The sequence below is a fragment of the Phasianus colchicus genome, chromosome 3 (genome assembly GCF_987193195.1).
Source record: "Phasianus colchicus chromosome 3, bPhaCol1.hap1.1, whole genome shotgun sequence".
Classification (NCBI taxonomy): domain Eukaryota; kingdom Metazoa; phylum Chordata; class Aves; order Galliformes; family Phasianidae; genus Phasianus; species Phasianus colchicus.
Window position 1 is genome coordinate 13,159,781 of NC_143438.1, and position 21,255 is coordinate 13,181,035.

The window sequence follows — 21,255 nt, forward strand, 5'->3', positions numbered from 1 at the left end:
AATCAGAGGTCAAGTCCACAAAAAATGCTATGTGTGAGCCATTTTTAAACTTCATGTTCTGGCACAAATTTTCCCTTTCATTCCATACATGATTTGATTTCACTCTGTATATCATGAAGTCTTTAGCATTTTACCCTGACTTACCACTTTTCCTTCAGAAAAGTTAACGATGTTCCCATAATTAACATCCATATTTCTAAGGAACTCTTGGAATTGGTGATGATTCAATCCATTGCATTTTATGAAATTCACAGCTTTGATGACTATTTGCACGACATTATCCCTATTTAATGCCTCTACACATAAATTTTCTTAATGTATGATGCAATGATGTTTCATCAAACATGAGTTGTCACTGATAATTGCACTGTCTTCTGTTAATTTTGTAAGTCCCTCTTTTTTACCAACCATCACAGGGGGTGCCACCAGTAACTATACCACATATGTTGACAAAGGTTGAAGAAAATTCCTTTAATGTATTTTTTTTACTACTTCATTCAAATCAGGAGATTCATTTTGTCTTCTAATTGTCCAAAAAAAGCAATTTCTTCAGTGTCATTATATTCACTATCAATACCTCTAATGGAAATGTCAAATTGAGCCATATCTGTAGCATCCGTACTTTCATCTATCACCAAAGCAAAAAAATGTGAAATTGGCAGCTTCACTCTCCAAATGCCTTTCAATAGATATTCTTCTTTTGTCATTTCACCTGGCTACAGTCTGGAGAGACAAACTGATTGTAGAAAAACCCATTTTTTTTTAATTAGGACACATTATATCTGTCACATTTCCATACATTGCTTAATGATCTCATCATTGATAAATGGGTTAGATTTTTTGCAATCAAATCTGCTACCATGTAACTAACTTTTACAACAGAGTCTGAGTTTTAACTTTTTTGAAAAGATTTTGTTGAGATGACACTTTTTTTCAGTTCTGCTGTTTTGCCTTTACTAAGCATTCCTTGACATGCATTGAATTTTGCAGCATGCTTTTGCATATAATAGCGTTCCAAATTGTAATCTCTGAAACCTGACATGATTTCCTTGCAAATTAAGCACAGTGCCAGATTATTTGTCTTGATAGAAGTACTTACTGTCCATTTTTCCTTGAACACTCTTCCTGGAAAAATCCATAATTTTTCTTTTTTTTTTTTTTGGTTCTTCTCTCATTTGTGATGCCATTAGGCAAATTGAAATATTAATATCCTCAACCACTGCATTTTACTCAACAAACCGCACGAGTACATGCCTCGTGTAATACATGCAGGTTTCAGTGTACGTGAGCGAGTTTTACAGGTGTCAGAAGAAGACTCTGTACTGCACTACACTTTCCCTGTGTTCTGAAGTGGGACTGGGCCACTTGGCAGGAAAGAGCCGCTACCACAACAACGCGGGGTCAGAAAGGCAAGTAGCACTGCAAGCTGTGCCAGGCTGCATGTGGCCCACAGGCTGTGGGTTGGACATGCCTGACCGATCATAGTGAATTTTACTCGGGATAGTTTTGCAGTTGATGAGTAATGACAGTCCATACAATGAATTAGGAAGACTGATCAGGAGAGCAGCCTGTATGAAAATGGATTTTGAGTGAACTTGTAACAGAATTTGGCAGGCTGTGACCAAATCCATCAGCAATGCACTGCTTCTTTTCCGTGATTCAAGGCTGCCTTTTTAAATTGGAGATGAATATTATGCTTTCAGAAAGTATCCATATTTTCAGAGGAAAAATCATAAGCTAAAAAGGGTGAGATCATTCAGAGGATGTGAACATTTTTGTACACAGCCATAGTTATCCATGCTGGTAAAATAGAGACCAGCAACTTGAAAGAGCAAAATCCAGTGGTTTTGAAAACATTTCAGCAGATAAAATCTCACCTGCTGTTTGTGTTTCAGAGATGCACAGAGCCTGGAATGGGTGCGGTGGAGGAAGGAGGTGAGAGCCCTCAGGAACCGGCAGAACCAGTTTCCTGGGTGCCTGGGAAATCCTGCCTTCAAAGGCATGACTCGACTTCTACTAAAATATCCAGCTCACATGCAGGTACAATGCAGACCATAAATCACTGCCTACTGGGGCCCACCTGGATGTAGGCCATTTTCATTCAAGTGCACATTTTCTTGCCATATGACAACAGAATTTGACTGGCATGTTTTAGATATTTCTCCAAATCTGAAGCCAAAGAGAACCACTGCAAACTTCTTTTTTCTTACCACTGTAGGATTCTTCTTTCTTGGGAATCGGCTCCTGGCAACGTGTTTCTCATTCCAATCACAGTTCCATTTAAAATGCATTGCTTAAAATGCACTGTCCTGGGCTTCTACTAACTGCAGATGTTGGAACCTCTGGCACTTATCCGCTATTTAGGTTTCCACCATCTGTCCTTCAGAGGAAGAGTGGTTTCACAATGTGTATGCTTTTTACAGGCAATGGAAGGCATGTCCTTTTTTAAAAGCCAAATCTAGTTATATGATGCTTAAACACAGCAGAGCAAGTGGCATTTCATCTTAAATCTGTGGTATAAACATGTAGAATGCTAAATAAAATTTTCTCAGTTGACCGGACTACATAAGCCACAATTAGATTCCTTTATTTTCTGTTGATTACAGAAATATGAACAGAAATTGTGTCCATCTTTACATTTTCAATTTTACTTAAGATTTTTTCCTTTGTAAAAATCTGTATGTATTGAACAGTTTAAACTGATAACATTGTAGTGAGGGCACAATTCGTGTTTCATTGTGATTACTATCTCCTTTTTCATGTAACCCACAGAGAGAGTTGGTATGTTCAAAGAAGGCTGCTGAACTGCAAATAAACAAAGCACAGAATCCAGTCGTAATGTATAGAAGAAAGAGGAGTCGGTAAGTCATGATATATGATACATAGGCCATGACAGTCTGACTCAAACAACCAACCACTCGTTAATAAGCTATAGATTTCCAGCATCTGTGGATTCTTTCAGGATGCTCTCTTCACACACAACTTTTAATGTTTAAATATCGTACTCATCCACCAAGATGACATTCATTCAAGAAACATCTCTGTTTGAAAGTGCACAAGTTTCCAGAGGACTGAATCTATCCTACACATTTGTCCTCCAGCCCATTTGTCAGGGGAATCCCCACGTACTGGAAAGTAATTCAGAAAACCACTTTGAACCTGTATCGTAAGATGGAACAATTTACTAAATGCTTAAAGCTCAGATTGTAGAAAAACTTGGCTATATTGGTTGGAATCCAAAAAAGTAATAATTTTCTGAAGGAAAACATTCTCCACCTGAGTTAAAAAAGGAGAAATAGGTCAACTATAGACTGCATGTTTGAAACAGATGAGCTACAAAAGAAATTTAGGACAAGAAGCTATTACATCTGACAATTACAGGAAGGAAAAGGCAGTTGATAAGCAGAGATTGTAATTGTTCAGCAGAAGAATTAAGGACCGTAAGAAATCCTTTGCTCTTTTTTCATGTTTGCTCCATAGTTATGTCAACTTTTACTTGATGTTGGGAAGTGCAGGACTGTGAGCTCACTTTTTTTTGTTCTAAATTGTCAACAGGCAAGATTTAAGGGATGATTCTGAGCACTCCTTTAAGACACGTGAAAAACAGACCCATTATAGCTTGATTCATATGGAACAACTCACTAGGCTGACACCCACTCATTTCCTTTCAATCACAATGCAGGGGAGTTTCCTGTTTAATCACTTCTTAGATGGTCATAATTTTGTTAGGTTCATCCTTTCATCTCATGATCACCATGAATTCAACATTAGAAAACATAATCCTTGCTAAGTAGGAGTTGGTGTAAGGTGTATATAGTAAATAACTGGATCAACAAGGAGACAGAAATGCATACTGACAGAAGGTGGGGAAACTACTCAGATAAAAACAAATTAAAAAATCCCACCCTTACTGAACCTGTAGGGACAGAGGTAGCATACACGCAAGAAGTTCACGCAGGAAATCTAAAGGCAAGAGAAGATTAATGGTAAAGAAACACAACAGTCATCAATCACTGTTGCTGATGCAACGAAGATATGCAGCCAACTGGGAAAACAAAACAAAACAAAAAGGTTGAAAATATCCTAAATTAGGTAAAAAAGTAAAGGTTTGCCACACTATTCTCTATAATTCAGTAGCAGTTCTGGTTCTATATAAGGATCTAACCATTCACTTATAAACAAAAAAATGCCAATTTATACCAAAATTTATACCAAAAGAAATGAAAATTTATAGGCTTGTTTAAAATGATTGATGTAAATTATCACTAAATCACAAATATGTCTAACACAGGTGGCAACATGTAGGATGACAGTTTTATCCATAATAAGGTACATCCTGTACATAAAAAATCATTTTTTCCAGACAAATTTCTATTCCACATAGAAAATATTTTCCATGAGTCATTTTGTTTAAATATAAAAGAGAACGAGCTTCAGTTGTTTTCATGTCCTTTTGTGTTTGCTGTCTAAGAACATTTAGGTGATAAAACGTCTGCATAAAGTGAATTTCAAAAGCAAGCCTCATGTTCTGTTCTATGTTGTACATTAAACTTCCCAGTACTCTTTATGCTCACTAGTTAGTGTGGGAAAGATTAATATGATGTTCAGGAATCACACAGGAAAGAAACAAAGAAACATAAGAAACAAACAGCAATTACAGAGCTCCAGAGTCCCCTCCTCTGCCTCCTGAAATCCATCCACATCATATGTTCTTTGGCTTGCACAATTCAAATACTTCTCTGCAGTCCTTTCTTTTTCTGTTGAGTATTAAAGGATCTCCTTCTTTGCCACATTCAAAACAAAAAATAAGGTTATCATTCACTACCCTATTCAAGACAACTGAACAAGGAGCACCTGAGCCTCTCATGGTACTTCATGACAAAAATTACTTTGAGAAAATATCAGAGGATGTTGCTGAGGTAACAAATGTTACCTCATCAAGAGAGCATGCATGGTTGGTCATTGAGAACAAGAGAAGCTGAAAATAGAACATCCTTGTGAAAAGAAGCATTGCAGAATTCAAATACAGCACCAGAAAGAGTACTATTGAGACAAAATGAAATTGAGGACAGATCAGAGGGAAACAGAAGAAAAGTTGTGATTTTTCAAGAGGGGATGCAAAAAGAACACCATGTTTTTAGTCAGTGATTAGGGAGAGCTCAGTAAGAACAACATCTGCAGTAACATAATCTTGCAAGGCCAAATAGAAGGAGCCAGTGACAAAGGGCAAGAGATCTTTATGCCTTTTTCGGTCATGCAGCTCATCGTCTAATGCCACCAGTGACTAGCTCCAATGAAAATGTTCCAAGAGTCTTACACTTAATCCCAAACCTATTACAGGACCAATTACTTACATGGAGAAAAGCTTGACTGAACTTCATCTACCAGCATTGTTTACTGTTTTTTTCAACCAGAACTTGGCATTAAAATTGCACCACACTACTTGAGAAGATCTGATCATTCATTGCATGCCACTGCCCCATCTCTGGGGCTGTCTCTGACTGTCTTCTGACCTTGGGCTCAAACGATCCATCTCATTAAAATGGGATAAAATTAAGCTAGCAAAAGTAAAACAAAAAAGCTCACATTGGCTCACTCTGCATTTGGAGAAACTACAGAGAACTGCAGAGCCAGTGCAAAGGAAGGAATAGAACATGAAACTGATAATGGGTTGGAGAAGAAGGTGCAAATGGATCTGGTTCATTTTATGACAGCATTCACCTCTAAAAAAGAGGACAGCTACTTTGCACAAAATCCCTGGGTTAGGTTTTAAGATTTTAAAAAGAGAGATGAGAATTCCATCCTTAAATAACAAGTAATGTTCAATTGTGACATAGAAAAGACAGGTGCTGATTTTCCACAATGTGCATTACAAACACGATGGAAAAAAAGATAAAATTCAAGACATGAGAAGTCATCACTGAAGTCAGAAATTGGCTTACGCTATTTTCTTTCCTTAAAAAGGAGAATAGGATGCTTTGTTTTCTGAAAATAAAGTTTGAAGGAGATCCAGTATTACCACAACAGACATCTTCTCCCCCTGGAAATAACGAAGACAAGATGATGAGAAATGTTTTAAAAGGTGGGTTAATGTTGTACTAAATTTCACGTTTTATTTAATTGTCAAACTGCAAAGGGTAAGCCCACCATTTTGTCTTCCTTTTTCACTTTCATGTTCCTTTATGTCTCTTTGACTTTGCCAGCAGAGGGAGCAAACGTGGAAGATCAAGCGAAAGGAACTGATTATGATTAAACTTCGATCTTTGCAGCAAAAACAAAGACTGGTTTCAGCAGCTACTGTGCTGTCACAGTATCTACAGCACAAACAAACTTGCCTCACTCAAGCCTCCCTGTTCTTGGCAGCAAAATGGCAGTTGTGGACCTGCCACTTCCTCCAGTCCTGCCTTCCTCTCAGCCCTCTGCATTGACAGATCCAAACAGAAAATTGTGGTGTAATTCTCTAGCTGATGACATTTTAAATTCAGCTACCACTGCTTCCAACCCTCCATTCAGCCCTCCTTATGTTATTTCACTGCATTTGAACCAATATCCTAGCACTGGGCTTTACTGTAAATCTAGAAACTTCTAGCTTATTTGCGCGAAATTTAAACAAGGTAAAAATTTAAACAAGGGAATCCATGCCTGAGTAATGCAGTGCTAGTTTCAATCTACTGCAGAAGCTTTTCAGTTCACCAAACTGTTATAAAAAGGTGTGATATGCTAAGGTCTCCTTCACGACATAAGCCATATAAGCCATTAAAGGTTTTATCTGAGATTGCTAGTGCTCTCTTAAAACACCTGCTTTTCTCCCCCTTTCTCATTTCTACCTGTTCACAGATATCTCCCTCTGCACCACCTCTGCAAATGAAAGGCACTCAAAACCTAATAATGAAATTAAGGCAGTTGTAATCTCTTACTTGCATCAAAGATCCTGTAATTTTCCAGGTAAACAGAAAAATGGAGACTAGTGCTCCTTCTTTTTGAAAGATAAATGTTCTAGTAATTTAAGGTTATTTCCTTAAAACAAATGCCAATGCATAGGACATAAAAATGGTTTACAAGGATCAGGCACCATTCTGTCTTTGATAAGGAGGAGGAGAATCAGTAGGATCTGGTCATAGATGTACTGGATGGATACCAGGCTTCTCAGAGAGATAGTCACAATAAAATGTTAAAAAAATAGTTCAGCACAAATACTAATTAAAAAAAAAAAAAGATAATCTTAGTTCATCCTTCACTCAGTAAAGGTGAGAATCCATCTGATCTGAAAGCAGTTGTCTGAATCAGATCAAAGGCAAGTAATTGCTTATCAAAAACTGATCACTGACCAGTTTCTGAAATTCTGCCCAGCACTTCATGAAATGATTCTCTGCCTAGCACAGAGGAAATCGGTGGCTTTGTAAAACTGCAAACTCCCACAGCAGAGCTGTAGGTGTGGCCTAGCTCTCCTCCACAACCAAACAAGGTTTGGAAGAAAAAGAACAGAGTTAAAGATCTTAGCCCTGTTGCTGTATCTGGAGAAATCCACCAAATACTCATGAAAACTCTTAGGTTTGAACTGGTAAATTGCTTTTTAGAGAGCATATAGAGAGATTACAACAGATGGAAGCAAAGTCCTTAAATCTGTCCTTAAAGTCGATAAAGTGCCTCTTTTCACCTCACCCTGATGGTACTGTATTGAGCAGTACATGGGCTCAAGACAAGAGCTTGGAAGATAAAAATCCTTTCATGTGCAAATGATATCTTCTTACTTGGTACAATCCCAGATCAATTTACTCTGTACTGTATTCTCAGCTTATTGAATAAATCAAATAGGATAGATATATTCAATATTCTTTTCTATATTGAAATAATGAATAAAACAAATTGAAAGAACTGGTCAGCTCATTAAATGGGTAGGAAGTACTTCCTCCACAAGGCCATGAGCATGAGAGCAAAGGAACTTCAAATGTGTTGGCATCCAGTTTCCAAGGGAAATTCACAGTCAAGGTTAACCTGGCCCTATTAATTATGTAGTTAGTAAGTGACTAAAATAGATAGTGAGAGCTACTTCTTTCTGCCAGTGGAAAAGTAAACATAATTAAAATGAATTCTGTCCCTGGTAACTTGTTTATTTTCAACTCTCTTCCTGACATTTATTTTAGCAAAATTAGCATGTTGAGATTCTCCTTGTGAGACACTGGCAACCAGATCAGAAATTGTCTACAAGCTCAATACAGGGATTTAATCTCTGAGCTCTACGAGCCCCACACAGAGCATTAATCTCCGAGTGGGTGATCACCAAGAGGCCAGGGATAAAGCTAAGATTACTTGTGCATCCTCCAAGTCACAGCCCAAGATCCCATCTGTTAGTCCATACATTAACATTGTATACATTAATACTCAAGAATACATCTTGATTAGTAGATTAGAGAAAACATGCAAAGACTTAAAAACTGCTACCTCTGCAAGGCAATTCATACCCAGATTGCTAAATACAAGATAACCGGCCTATAAAAAACTTACAGCATTTATCTCACATGGGTAATTACCATGCTGCAACATTGATTGTTGTTCGCTATAAAGCATGAGAATATCTCATCTTTCAATGCACCTTGTCAACAATATGCATAATTGTAGAACTAGCCAATTTTCAGTATGATTGCAGTATGTTTGATAAAGATCTTCCGCTGTCTACCCACACTGAAAACTAATGAAAAACATAAAATGCAATACCATGCTCCTGCATCTGACTTCCACCTACAAACTTCACATGGATCACTGAGTCTTTAGTGAAACTGCCTAACAGTTCCCAGTTGGTTCATTTAAATTTGAGGCTTAATTTTTCAACCACTACTCAAAAGTTTTCATGAATGGCACTCAGCAAACCTTAACTCGAAGGACTACCTCTAAGCTCTGAAATAGTGCCAACACTTTTAAACTTGTATGTCAATGAGCTGCCTGAAACTCGAGCTTGGAAATAATCTAACTTGATGACATCTGTTTGGGCATTCAATCTTAGGACTTTCCTGACCTTGAAAATTACTGAAATCTGATTCAGTGGTACACTGTTGTAACTGATACTTACAGCTGAATGCTTCACTATCATAATTTCTCCTGTAATTAAGTTTAGTTTCTCAATTTGTGAAATACTGTCCATATCTGGTTTAGCTCACAGTTTCTCCTGAGAGATTTGTGACTTACTCTGAACACCTGATGACACTGTGTGGTAATGTCAAGACCTGCAACAACTGACTGACAGTACTGTTGGACCTACCATGCACAGTCTTCAAACATTTGCTAGCACTTTGCTGCAGAGGAAGGAGCACGGTCTTCCAGCTTTGCTCTCCCTACTATAAGCTACATTGGCCAACATGCAGTTCCTTGCAGTTACACCCATAATTTTGCATTACTGATGCTGAATAGCAATGTCCTACCATACTTCTGTTCTGAAAACACAGGAGCCAAAAGGGTCGTAAGTATCAAAACTTTGCCTAACCTTCTTCTCTATTTGAAACCCTTGTCAGATTTGCCTAATATTCTGACATCCCATATGGTCAGCCCTGCTAGAAATAGACGAAAATACAAACCTTGCTGGAAGCAAACTGTTGAAAATTCCTCCATTAGACACCCATGTTTTATACTGTGATATTCCTAAAATACTTCCAGGTTGCTTGAAGCTAGACTGCTGCAATCATACTCTGTTACAGCATAAGGAAAATCTTAACTGCAGGCGCAGGCTATGATTCACAACATACAACATAAATTTCCTAACCAGATGAGGTCTGTGTGCACCAGATTCTATTTCTGAAAACTCTGATACGATCAGATCTGCATACACCAGTACTGCTAGTAATATTATTTACATGACTACTCCATCACTGAGCATGTTAAACAAGCAGAAGAAGCCAGGGCACACAGAAGTTTTCAAAGAGACCTAACATTAGAATTAAGAAACCGTTATGGTTTAAAAATTAAAATTACTGTCCAGTTGGTAAATATCCCAGCTTCATTTGTCAGTAGCATTCAGATCAAGCACCTTGCCCTCTGGCTGTTAGGTGGTCACATTCTTACTCCACGTTCTTTAGAAGTTATCAGATCCACAGGTATTGAGTGAATCTACCTCCTAAGGAGGCACAGAAGTCCTAGACATACAGGGATATTGCTGTGAAATAGAGTTAGCATTTCAATTTACAGTGTGCTAACTGCTTCATACTGCCTCCATCAACGCTAGTTTAAAGCTAGCATGAATTGCAGAGGTGGAAAATGGGAGAAAGGCTTCTGTATTGATATTTAATAGTATGGTGAGCTAAAACAAGAAACACACAAACCTTTTGTATGAATCATTTTGCTTTCATATTATAGTGATACTATTTGCAGTACATGTGGAAAACCTGAAATGTGCAGGTTGTAATTTATCCCCAAAGGACTACAGTAGTGCTACAGATGTGCTGAAAATTACACACATCTTTAACCTGGGCTGGATTGAGGCCAGCAGTGTCATGAGGAAATAAGATAATGAATAATGATTTGTATTTATATTGCTAGACTTGTATGGTCATATCAGGTATTTGTATTGATGCACATGTGCATTTGCAATATTGTAGAGGAAGTGTTCACTATAGAACCAGAAACTGAATGTCTTCATATTCCTGCTGTTCATTGCCTCCAGTTAAACCACTTACATTTAATTCATCTGGAGTCAGTGTTCTGCTGCTGACTTCTTCCACCTGAATCATGATAATGTTTGTTGTTACTTACATAGGAATTAAAATTAGTGAGATAAATATAGAATTAGAATGACCATTTTTTATTCATCAGAAGTTTTCAGTGTAATTTTCACATAGCATGTACAATGTGGTCTGAATAAACAGTGAGCCACTTTCTTCTGTTCGTATCTGTCAGAATATTCTTTATGCATAAACTTGGGTTTTACTAAGCACATCTTTCATATCTGAGATTTTCTAGGATTGGCTACTGTAAATACACATTTTAAATTCTTTAGTCCAGATGCTTAAGCTCTTATTCTGTTTAAATAGCACTTTGTTCCTTAATTGATTCCACTGGAGTGAGATACAGTATAGTTTATCAGAATCTGGCAGTGAGTGGCTTGCTTCATTATTAACATCAATATCTTTCAGTTCTATCACCAGATGCTTAACTATTACAGGAGGTTTGTGTAAAACCAATTACAATGAAATCAAAGCAGAATCCACTGATATGGTTTTGTTTACAAAGCCCGAAGTCTGATATTGTTATTCATTTGACAGCTGTCTCATATTCAAATCACAGGCCTTTCTGCATGTAATCTATCTCACAAGCCCTGAAACAGACCTGGAGACAAACCAACAGTGCTGACTTTTTCTCCATTATTTGAATATACAATTAATAAAAGGCTATAAATGACTTATTAGGTGACACTGATGGCTAAGATGGGAGTCATGCATATAATTTCTCCAAGTTCACAATGAATGATTTGTGACAGGTCAGATCTATGTGAAAGGATATGGAGGAGGGGTAAAACAAATATTCTTGACTATAACTAACTATAAAAATGATTGAAAGTCAGTGGGCTTCTAGCCCGTAGATAGGGAGCATTTTATTTCATTCTTTCCATTTCCTAAAGAGAACAAGAATCAGAAGATATGATAACAGTGAAAAGACCACAATTCTTTGGAAAACTTAGGAACAGGTTTTATGGGGAATAATACCAGTGAGCTGTGGTTGTCAGCTCACTTGTAGTGGCAGACTAAATGAGGATGGCTGAAGTAATTACTGCTCCCAGCTGTCTGCTCACACACTGCAAGGAGAGCTTCAAAGGCTGTGTAAAATCTACAGCACCCATAATGGTTTATAGGCAATAGTTAGGGTAAGCTGAAATCAGAGCTACTTTGCTGCAATGGACAAGACTGTTTCCTTCAGAGAATAACACCTGTTTCTGGTCTATCTCCATAGAAAGGAATCTCAGCTAAAGGAGATGGCAACAGTTTCTGCTCTTCCTGACTTGGTTTGTTACCACTTGTGAATCAACATCCCTATTAAAAACATCAACATCAGCACCCCATCAGCAAATCGCCTCTGCTGTCTTTGTGAGCAGCCCTGATCAGAGCCTCAATTTGGCCAACTCCTGAGTGACCCAGGAGCTTGGTAAAATGTCAGCATCTCAAGGAAACAGAAGAAAAAGACAGCTTTGAGATAGCGAAGGAATTGCTGTCAACATTAATGGCCTGGAGCAAAAATGACAAACATACCACTAGTAGCAGATGGGGACTAAGATTTCATTTCACACAGCCCACCAATACTTTATCCATCTATATGTACACACAGACACACAAACACATTCATATTATTCCTGGGTAACATTAAGGTCTCTGTTAGTAGGTGGCTTGTTAAATGTGTTTGAAAGGATCTATTCAATTCTCAGCAAGCAAAAATTTCCCTTCCCTTGTTCTAGAAGACTGCTTTTTTATTTTTTTCCATTTATATATTAATTCTGCATTTTGGAATGAATAAAACCTGCTGAAAGGAGGAAAATACTGCCCCAGCATGAGGAGTAGAAGAAACTGGTAATGGGAACCAAGTAAAGGACAGGAGGCCAGAGCAGGAAAATTTTCTTGAAGAACCCTTAAGTGAAAGGGCAGGTACCTCAAGATCATACTGAATCAATAACTCTGATCATACACTACAAATAAAAAGACCGTACGTTTCCACATTGGCTCAAATGAATATGACTGCCATGTTAAAGGCCATTTAGTTCAATGGCTGTGACAGCAGCCAGTAGCAGATATTTCAGAAATAATAAAGGAAATAGAGCAAAGAACGATACTTGTACCGATGTTCCCCCCAGAGTGCCACAAACTGGCAATGTGATATTGCAAGGTTCTTCTGTGAGCGTCTTTGTTCACTATCAGACTCCTTTCCCAGGTCTTTCCAGAAATTGAGTGATCCCAGCACCGTTGCCTGAGAAACTCCATTGGAAATATCAGACTGTTCCAAACATCTGCTTTTATTTCCTATTAGTCAGCTACCAATACACAAAAAAACCCTTCCCTTCTGTGCAGCAAGAGCTTAGTTTCCACAGGAATCTTTTGTGAAGGTCTCTGTGAATGACTCTTGAAAATGCAATACACCTTGCTGATAACCAGAGAATTTTAAAAATGTGACCTTACTGACTCCTTTGGGGTGTTTTATCAGATTTGAGACATGACACCCCTCCAGTATTTATCTATGTATTCTCTAGCATAAATTCCACCAATTTACATGGTATGGAGGTAACACATAAAAGTCCTTGAAACACAGTGGGAGTCTTTGCAAAGTAAGTTTAAGCAAAGGAACTACAGAGAAACCAGGAACTGCAATGTCTAAAAAGTTTTAAATCATGCTAAGTATTTCAAAATGAATCAGGCAATACTATAAACAATGAGAACATTTTAGTATGGGCAAGCAGATTGAGAGTGTGTCATATCAGAAACTATTGAGAATTTGACAAGAACATTTTCTCAGCAGAAATCTTTTCAGGAACACAAATTACAGCCCTGCCAGTAATCCTGCCAGTGGGACTGTGGCTCAGGGACGGCATCTCTTTTTCCCACCTCATCCCTACCCAACCACTGCCCATCTCTGGTATATCCAGGCTTTCTTCCCCAGTCAGAGAGAAGGGGCTTTTCAAAGAGCAAAGAGGACGGAGAACTGAAGAGCTCACCATTCCCTTGTTTCAGGAAACAAGGACATCCAAGGTCGGTGTTCACTCTCACCAGGGACCTATTTTAGAGCTTTAAAAATCATTACTGACAAAAAGCTTTCCTAACACACAGCCTGAATTCTCTAACATAAGTCAGTTGCTCTGCATTATACAATTATCTGCTCTGCAGCCCCGTGGAATTTCTTTCCTTTTGTATCCCCAAAATACATGTAGATACCGATACTCTTCCTTTCATTCTTTTTATGATGCATTAGAAAATGTATTATCTACACTGATAATACATTTCAAGTCATGCTGTGGTTTGGCTTCATTCTGCGAGAACTTTAACAGAATAGGAAGTCAGAAGCAAAGGCAGATTATAGGTCTCTGTATTGGTAAGATCCAGGAGTTTGGGGGAGTTAGATATTAGTGCAGGATTCCTTTCATATTATTATTTTTATCTCCCTGGCAGCACACAGATGCCTAAGGGTTTGCAATCGATTGCATGAGGTTCAGCACAACCCTTACAGTAGTAGTGTTCCTCTGAAGACGTCAAACATGGATTTAGATAATTTTAATTACACACCTCAGTCACTGTATCCTCCATTCAGAAGTTTAGGCAGACGTTTCGGAGCAGCCCTAAAAGAGCACGTGCCCACATTTTTACTTTCTTTTAAACTCTCCCTCCTTTTCAATTATGTGCTACAATGCTGATTATAATATTTGCCCGCTTATTCTAGGGCTTTTCCCATCACTATATAAAGCAAGACTTCAATATCTCTTCTGTATAATTTTCAGAAGTTCACACACAGTTGATACACTCTGTATAGCTTTAACATTCACTCCTGGCATATTTGGCTGAAAATTCATACACAGTTATTTGTGCATTATGTCTTTCCTCTTCTGTTGGTGCCACTGCTTCCCCCTACACTCCCCCCTTCATCCTTTTTCCTCCTCTTTCATACTCTAAAGTCCTTGTAATCTATATTTGGTCCTTTATTTGTCTCCATAACTAGTCAGCTTTGCAAGCAATTTCTTTCATTTGCTAGCACCATCCTAATATTGTTTCCTTTCTTCTGTCTTTTTACCCCTAAAGCTGGTTAAAGGCTTTTTTCAAGCCATTGCTTTGGAGAGCACTACCAGACATTCTCAGGTAGGCTGAATGCATTCAGTCCAAAAGCACATTATTCCCTTAAGATAAGTGCTACCGATGATGGGACATTTGGATGGTGTGACCTCCTTGTCCTTATTCACTACTGTTCACAGTTCATTTGTGTTATTTGGGAGACAGGTAGAGGGGTCTGGCAAGAGGAGATAAATATCTGCTGCAAATGAGGGAGGCTGACAATGGCGAAGAGAACTGGGAACAACTCATCCTGAAACTGAAGCATTTGGATTTACAAATTAACGTAATTTTATTATATCTGTGAATGCCACAGTGTGTGACCTTAACCATAAACAAAGAGAATGGAAATTAGGTTTAAAATGGAAAGCTATGTACGTGGTTCCTGTTCTGCCACTCCCCCCGGCAGAAAAAGCAGGAAGAATGTGCTTAGATTTCTCAAGATATTAGACATGTAGTAATTGTCTCAAATCTTGTTAATACAGCTATGAATGTGCCTTCTGATGAGCAAGTATGTTGCCTTTCCTTTCCTTTTTTTTTTTTTTTTTTTTTTTTTTTGTGAGGAGAAAGCACATCTTCTGTCTCTTGCATTTTGCCACCTAAAAAGTACGTAGCTTGAAGAAATTTTCCAGTTTCCTTGTTTAACTGATCCAGAGTAAACTGAGTATCAGCAGTTCTAAGTGGGTGAGAGAGCTGGACATGGTCACCTATGTCAAGCTGCTTGAAGGAGTAAATATTTGCTGGAGTAGGTCCTGAATTTGCTAAGTTTAATATTATAACATGAAGAAGGAACAATAGAATTTACCATAAAAACTGCAAAACTTTTCATTTTACCAAATAACATTTTAACTTGCATCCATATCAATGCAAAGCAGGTGCCATTTAAAATTCAGAACATTGTCTATAGTCTAAAAGAAAGCAGTTAAAAGGTCCCACTGACCACAGTGATGAAACAAAAATACTAACACTATCAATTTCTCTTCAGTGACAACTCTTTGCTTGCTTTTCAACTTCGGAGATACTTACAACTTCTAAACTACAATTTCTAACATCAATCACTCACATCTGCTCACTGTGGTTACAACTCTGTCTTTGATAAAATGTTATCATACCTTCCATCTTTGTTTAGTCAAGCAGGAGCTAAGGGCTGTTTTGAAACTGAGTTGAGTAATCAAAATGCAGAAAAAAAAAAAGCAAGAAAGAGTTTAAATGCATGTGCTACTTTGGCTCACAAATGGGTGATTCTCTCCTATAAGGTGCCATACATCTGTTCCAGTTCTATTATCTCATATCCCAGGATTATCTGTTCTGTCTCTGAGTTGTGGCTCTTGGATCTGCAATACTATGCTTGACATCAATTTGGCTCACGAAATATTGTCTTTACAATTATAAATTAATTCATATTTTGAAAAAGTAGTGTCTCATTTTCAAATGAAATTGTTTTAAAAAAATCACACCTCAAAACATGAAGCACATATCCGTCTGCTTTCACAGAGAATTAAGTCTCTGAGACTTCAGTATTTTAGAAATCATTTTAGATAGTCATCACATGATATGAAATCATCTGCTTTGAAAGCTGTATTAAAGACAAGCAAGTTTATCTAAATAATACGAGAACCAGCCCAACCCTTTACGTTAACCTCAAAACACCATCAAATTGAAGTTTGAAGAAGTTCAGCCAGTCCCTGCATGATTCCCTCACCCACAAATATTTTAATGTACCTCAGCATCTTGATTTTAGAGAGAATTGGAAAGCAATGTAAGAAACTTGCTATTCAGCAGACACCATAATATACATAAGGCAGTCTATTTGCCATATTTTTCATCCTGATTACTGAAAGCAGAGAAGATACAACCTTTATGAAATGTCAGAAACTATAGATAAATTTCAGAAAAGCAAACAGCAAAATTCCAGGCTCAAAATCACTATGTGATAGATGAAAAAGAATCAGAGCAATAAGAATAAAAAAAAAAAGAAAGAAAGAAAACAATTCAACCAGTAGAATGAAAATGAAAGACTTACGACTTTTCATAGCCATATTAGAGACTATTACGTGAAAGACCTTATGCAAATGCTTAGTGGAAATTTATGTATAGTATTATCCTCTTGACTTTCTGTGTGTAGCAGTCAATTAGTGATTATTCTACATGCTCATCTGTGAGCAGAATTAGTAAATAACGGCAGTTCTCCTGCTTAATTCTATAACTAGAAATACATTTATTTTTCTTCAGTGTTTATCATATTCTAAGTCATATTTTAGAATTGAAGACAGTGGTAAACGTGCCTGCATTCTTTGTCAGGACTGGACCTACTGAAATTTCTGAGTGGAAAATAGACTCCAATATAGAAGGCTGCAAAACAGAGTCTATATGCAGCCATAAAATCACAAAACTGATCTTGCATTTTTTCGATGGATACAAGAAAAGCATTACATGACAATGTTGCAAGTTGCTCAAAGGGAAGACTCCTGATAAAATTGCAAGCAGCCATCACTAAACTGTGAGTCAATCACCATATGATGGTCTCAGGCATGATAGCTACTGATTATCACAAGACATTTGTTTAGAGTAAAGCCACTGTTGTGCTTATTATCCCTAACTTGACTGAGTAAATTTGTTTTTCACTCAAGACCTCAAGAATCACCTCAAGAAACACAATGGGGTTAATAGGAGCTCCTTCGTACACTTCAAGTGCTTTGGATATGTTCTGTATGCATCATATAAGTAGTAGAGAAAATGTGCATAAAGAATGACACAAGCAACACTGTTAAAAAGGGTACCAGAGAATGAAGGTCTAACTTAAATGTGTTAGGTGTTCTCTTGACTTTGTTTTCAGTCTTCCAGATAATTGTTTCTAGTGAGGAAGACATACGTAACTGCCCATTTTTGGCACTTGGAGTGGGTCAATACTGCTCAGCTATGAGTGTCTTCTAGTACTCAGTTTTCATGAACCATGTTGAGACTTAAAAAAAAAAAAAAAAAAAAAAGGAATGGTTACTCCCAAAAGGAACCAATGTTGTTTATATGGAAGGCTATTTCTGACATCTGTATTCTGAAGTTCATGTCTGCCAGTTGATTGATGCCTCAGATCCAAGGCTCCCGTCTCTAAATGGAAAAAGGGCTTCAGCCTTGAGACCTGTGGCTGGATTATGAACACAGGCACACTGCCCTACTTTGTATTTATTCACATGTGTGAAAATGATAGTATTATCTTCAGTGGTGCACTACAGGGGCTGACACAGCTAATGGACGTTTGTGGAGAAGCAGGAAGACTGGGATTTGGCAAGTTTCAGCAAGCTGGCTGAGGACATAACAATTTCTTATTTGCTGAACTTCTGCATTTATGACAGCAACCGTGTTGGAGACTGCTTTTGATTTTCCTCTGTATCTCAGTGCAGTATGCTAGCCAGCAACACTACAGCTCTTAAAGAGTGTTTTCCAGCAGAATGACATATTTTAAAGATGACAGCATTATGAACTGTTCCAAAGGAGCTATTTGGCTTTTAAGATGACTGCTCTAGAAAGAATTCTCTGGCTTAACAGCACCAGGAAAAGGGCAAGGGAAATACAGATGCTGCAATCTGGTTAAGGAAATGACAAGCTCCTGTGCTGTAGTACTTAAGCCTGGTCTCTAGCCGACACCATTTATGAGCTGTTACATACGGCTGCAATCACACACAGGCTCAGCGAGGCTTTCCATAGGGCTCACATTTGTTTTCACATTCCCTTTGTAAATGTGGTGCAAATGGTAGCAAATGGACATTAAATGAGGCTTGTATGTGGACTGATCCTTTGTAAATATATAGGTTATTATTAAAGCAAATAATAAGAAGTCAAACTTAGCAACAGCAGCCTCTGCAATAGAAATGAGTGCAAAAATGAATTGTTTTATACATACAGCATTTTCAAATGTGGCTTTTCTGTTTAAACTGTCTTCACTCCAGCCTCAACTTCTCTCTCCATACTAAACCTACAACATATTTTATATTGCCATGGATACTTTGGATGGAAGACAGTGTGCACCAGCAATCAATTTTTCCACAGGAAACCATTCCAAGAACCTGTCCTACATTGCTGCGCTCCTATATAGTTCTTGCTCAATAGTGCACAATCTCTTTCTAAAAGGTATGACTAGTTGGTACTTCAGCTGCTTGTCTACAAATATAGAACAGTCCCAAAGCTTTACCACTCCCCAGGATAATTGCTGCTAACTGCATTTTGCTATCACTCAGCACTGCTAGGTATTTTTACCTTCCTAAGCAGGGTCTGTTAGAATGCAAGAGGAAACATTCTTTAGGGTGGAAAGAAGAAACGTGAGCTGACATATTAAAAAAAATCATTAGGAGAATAAAATACCAAAAACAAACAAACAAACAAAAACCCACAATGATGGCCAAACAGAAGAGAGTTCACATAAATTACATGGAATTAAAGGTAATACAGGTCTTGAAAGGAGCAGTAGGAAGCAGTTCATATGATATAAGCATCTCAGGGCAAAAATGAAGCTTTTAAAAAATAAACAAATAACCAAAGAAAATGGCAATGATAATCAAAGAGTGCAGGCAAACTTCACAGAGAACTTTTACTTACCTCGGCATTCAGGAATGTGAGCCTTTATGTCTCAGTATTTGTTCTTCTTCTTTGCCTCTTTAGAAATTTGTCCCATCCAGCACTCAACCTTCCTCAGGGCAATATTCAGTTAAGTGCCACAAGGTTATTTCAGTCTTCCATCATACTTCCCCCTCAAAAGAACAATATCATTATTTTTACACTTTCTGGAGAAGAGGTCAGTGGAGGTGGTGGACTGGCCAAGGGTCTCCTCAAGCAACAGGAGTGTGCAGTGACTCCGACTCCCTTTCCTCTTTTCCTCCAGCTGGGACACAAAGCAACTAATTCCCTGGAACAGTCCTTTCCTTCTGTCATTTCCTTCAGGTGTCCAGCAGCAACACACACGAAACCTCTGCAACCTTGGATCTGCTGTAGCCCTTTCCATGGCCTTTCCTAGAAGAACAGGGAGAGCCATAAGTCAGGAAAGTGGAAGGGAAATGGGGCCTGGCCTAACCCAACTACTTCCCCGCTGCTGGAGCAGCCAGCAATGTCTTGCACAGCAATATTCCAGCTCCTGAGGGCAATGATTTGACAGCCAGCAGCACAGCACAGAATCATAGAATGGCCTAGGTTGAAAAGGACCTCAAAGATCATCTAGTTTCAACCCCCCCTGCTATGTGCAGGGTCACCAACCAGCAGACCAGGCTGCCCAGAGCCACATCCAGCCTGGCCTTGAATGCCTCCAGGCATGGGGCATCCACAACCTCCTTGGGCAACCTGTTCCAGTGCTTCACCACCTCTGTGTGAAAAACTTCCTCCTAATGTCTAACCTAAACCACCACTGTATCAGTTTAAGACCATTTCCCCCTTGTCCTATCACTGTCCAACCTCGTAAACAGCCATTCCCTCTCCTGTTCATACGCTCCCTTCAAGTACTGGAAGGCCACAATGAGGTGTCCCCAGAGACTTCTCTCCTCCAAGCTAAACAAGCCCTGTTCCCTTAACCTTTCCTCATAGGAGAGGTGCTCCAGCCCTCTGATCATCTTAGTGGCCCTCCTCTGGACCCGCTCCAAGAGCTCCACATCCTTCATGTAGTGGGGGTCCCAGGTCTGGACACAGTACTGCAGATGGGGCCTCACAAGAGCCGAGCAGAGGGGGACAATCACCTCCTTCTCCCTGCTGACCACTCCTCTATTAATGCAGCCCAGAACACAGTTGGCCTTCTGGGCTGCGAGCGCACACTGCTGGCTCACGTCCAGCTTCTCCTCTACCAGGATGCCCAGGCTGTGCCAGGTTGTGTTCAATGGGGCACAAGGTTAGTATTGCAGATACTGCCTTACCGAAGTAGGAGGATATACTTAATGGTTGTTTATTATTGTTATCAATTTGAGTACCTCCAATTTAAAAGTCAACACTACAGATTCCACTTCTTGATGCATATAGCCTCATTTTTGCCTCACCACATTTATATTCACTGACTTTCAGAGAAAAACCTGATCTAAGACAGAAAGTACAATAACAAGAACGCATACTTTGGTACAGGTTATTTTACATAATTCTTGTTAAACTAAATCAATCGGTGGTAAGATCGATTCACTTTTCCAAGGTTACAGAGTTCTTGCATAAAATGGAAACCTGCAACTTACTCCCCAAGCCTTTTTTATTAACACACCTTCCATATATTCCCTTCTATTTGATCAAATAACTTTTGGGTGTGCAGAGAAGTGTTGTTTTGCAATATTACACAGTCATTTCAGACATTCCTTTTGCTGTACTCAGTCCACTTACCTACAGCAACCTTAACAGATTAGACTAGAAGTATTTGGTAATGTATAGTCACTTGTATTCTGCTCATTTCTCCATCTGCCAATATCTTAGTGCAAATTTTCATTTTGCTATTTACAGCTCAATACAACTAATAGTT

General features: G+C 38.5%; 1 long non-coding RNA gene across 3 annotated transcripts in view; it reads right to left on the minus strand.

Moving 5' to 3' along the window:
* Positions 1 to 21,255, minus strand: part of LOC116226422 (uncharacterized) — a 135,905-nt gene that overhangs the window by 67,875 nt on the left and 46,775 nt on the right. For all 3 annotated transcript variants that reach the window (XR_016465006.1, XR_016465005.1, XR_004166313.2), the window contains exon 2: positions 19,374 to 19,784. This is a non-coding gene — a long non-coding RNA (uncharacterized LOC116226422). The remainder of the gene's footprint in view (positions 1 to 19,373; positions 19,785 to 21,255) is intronic.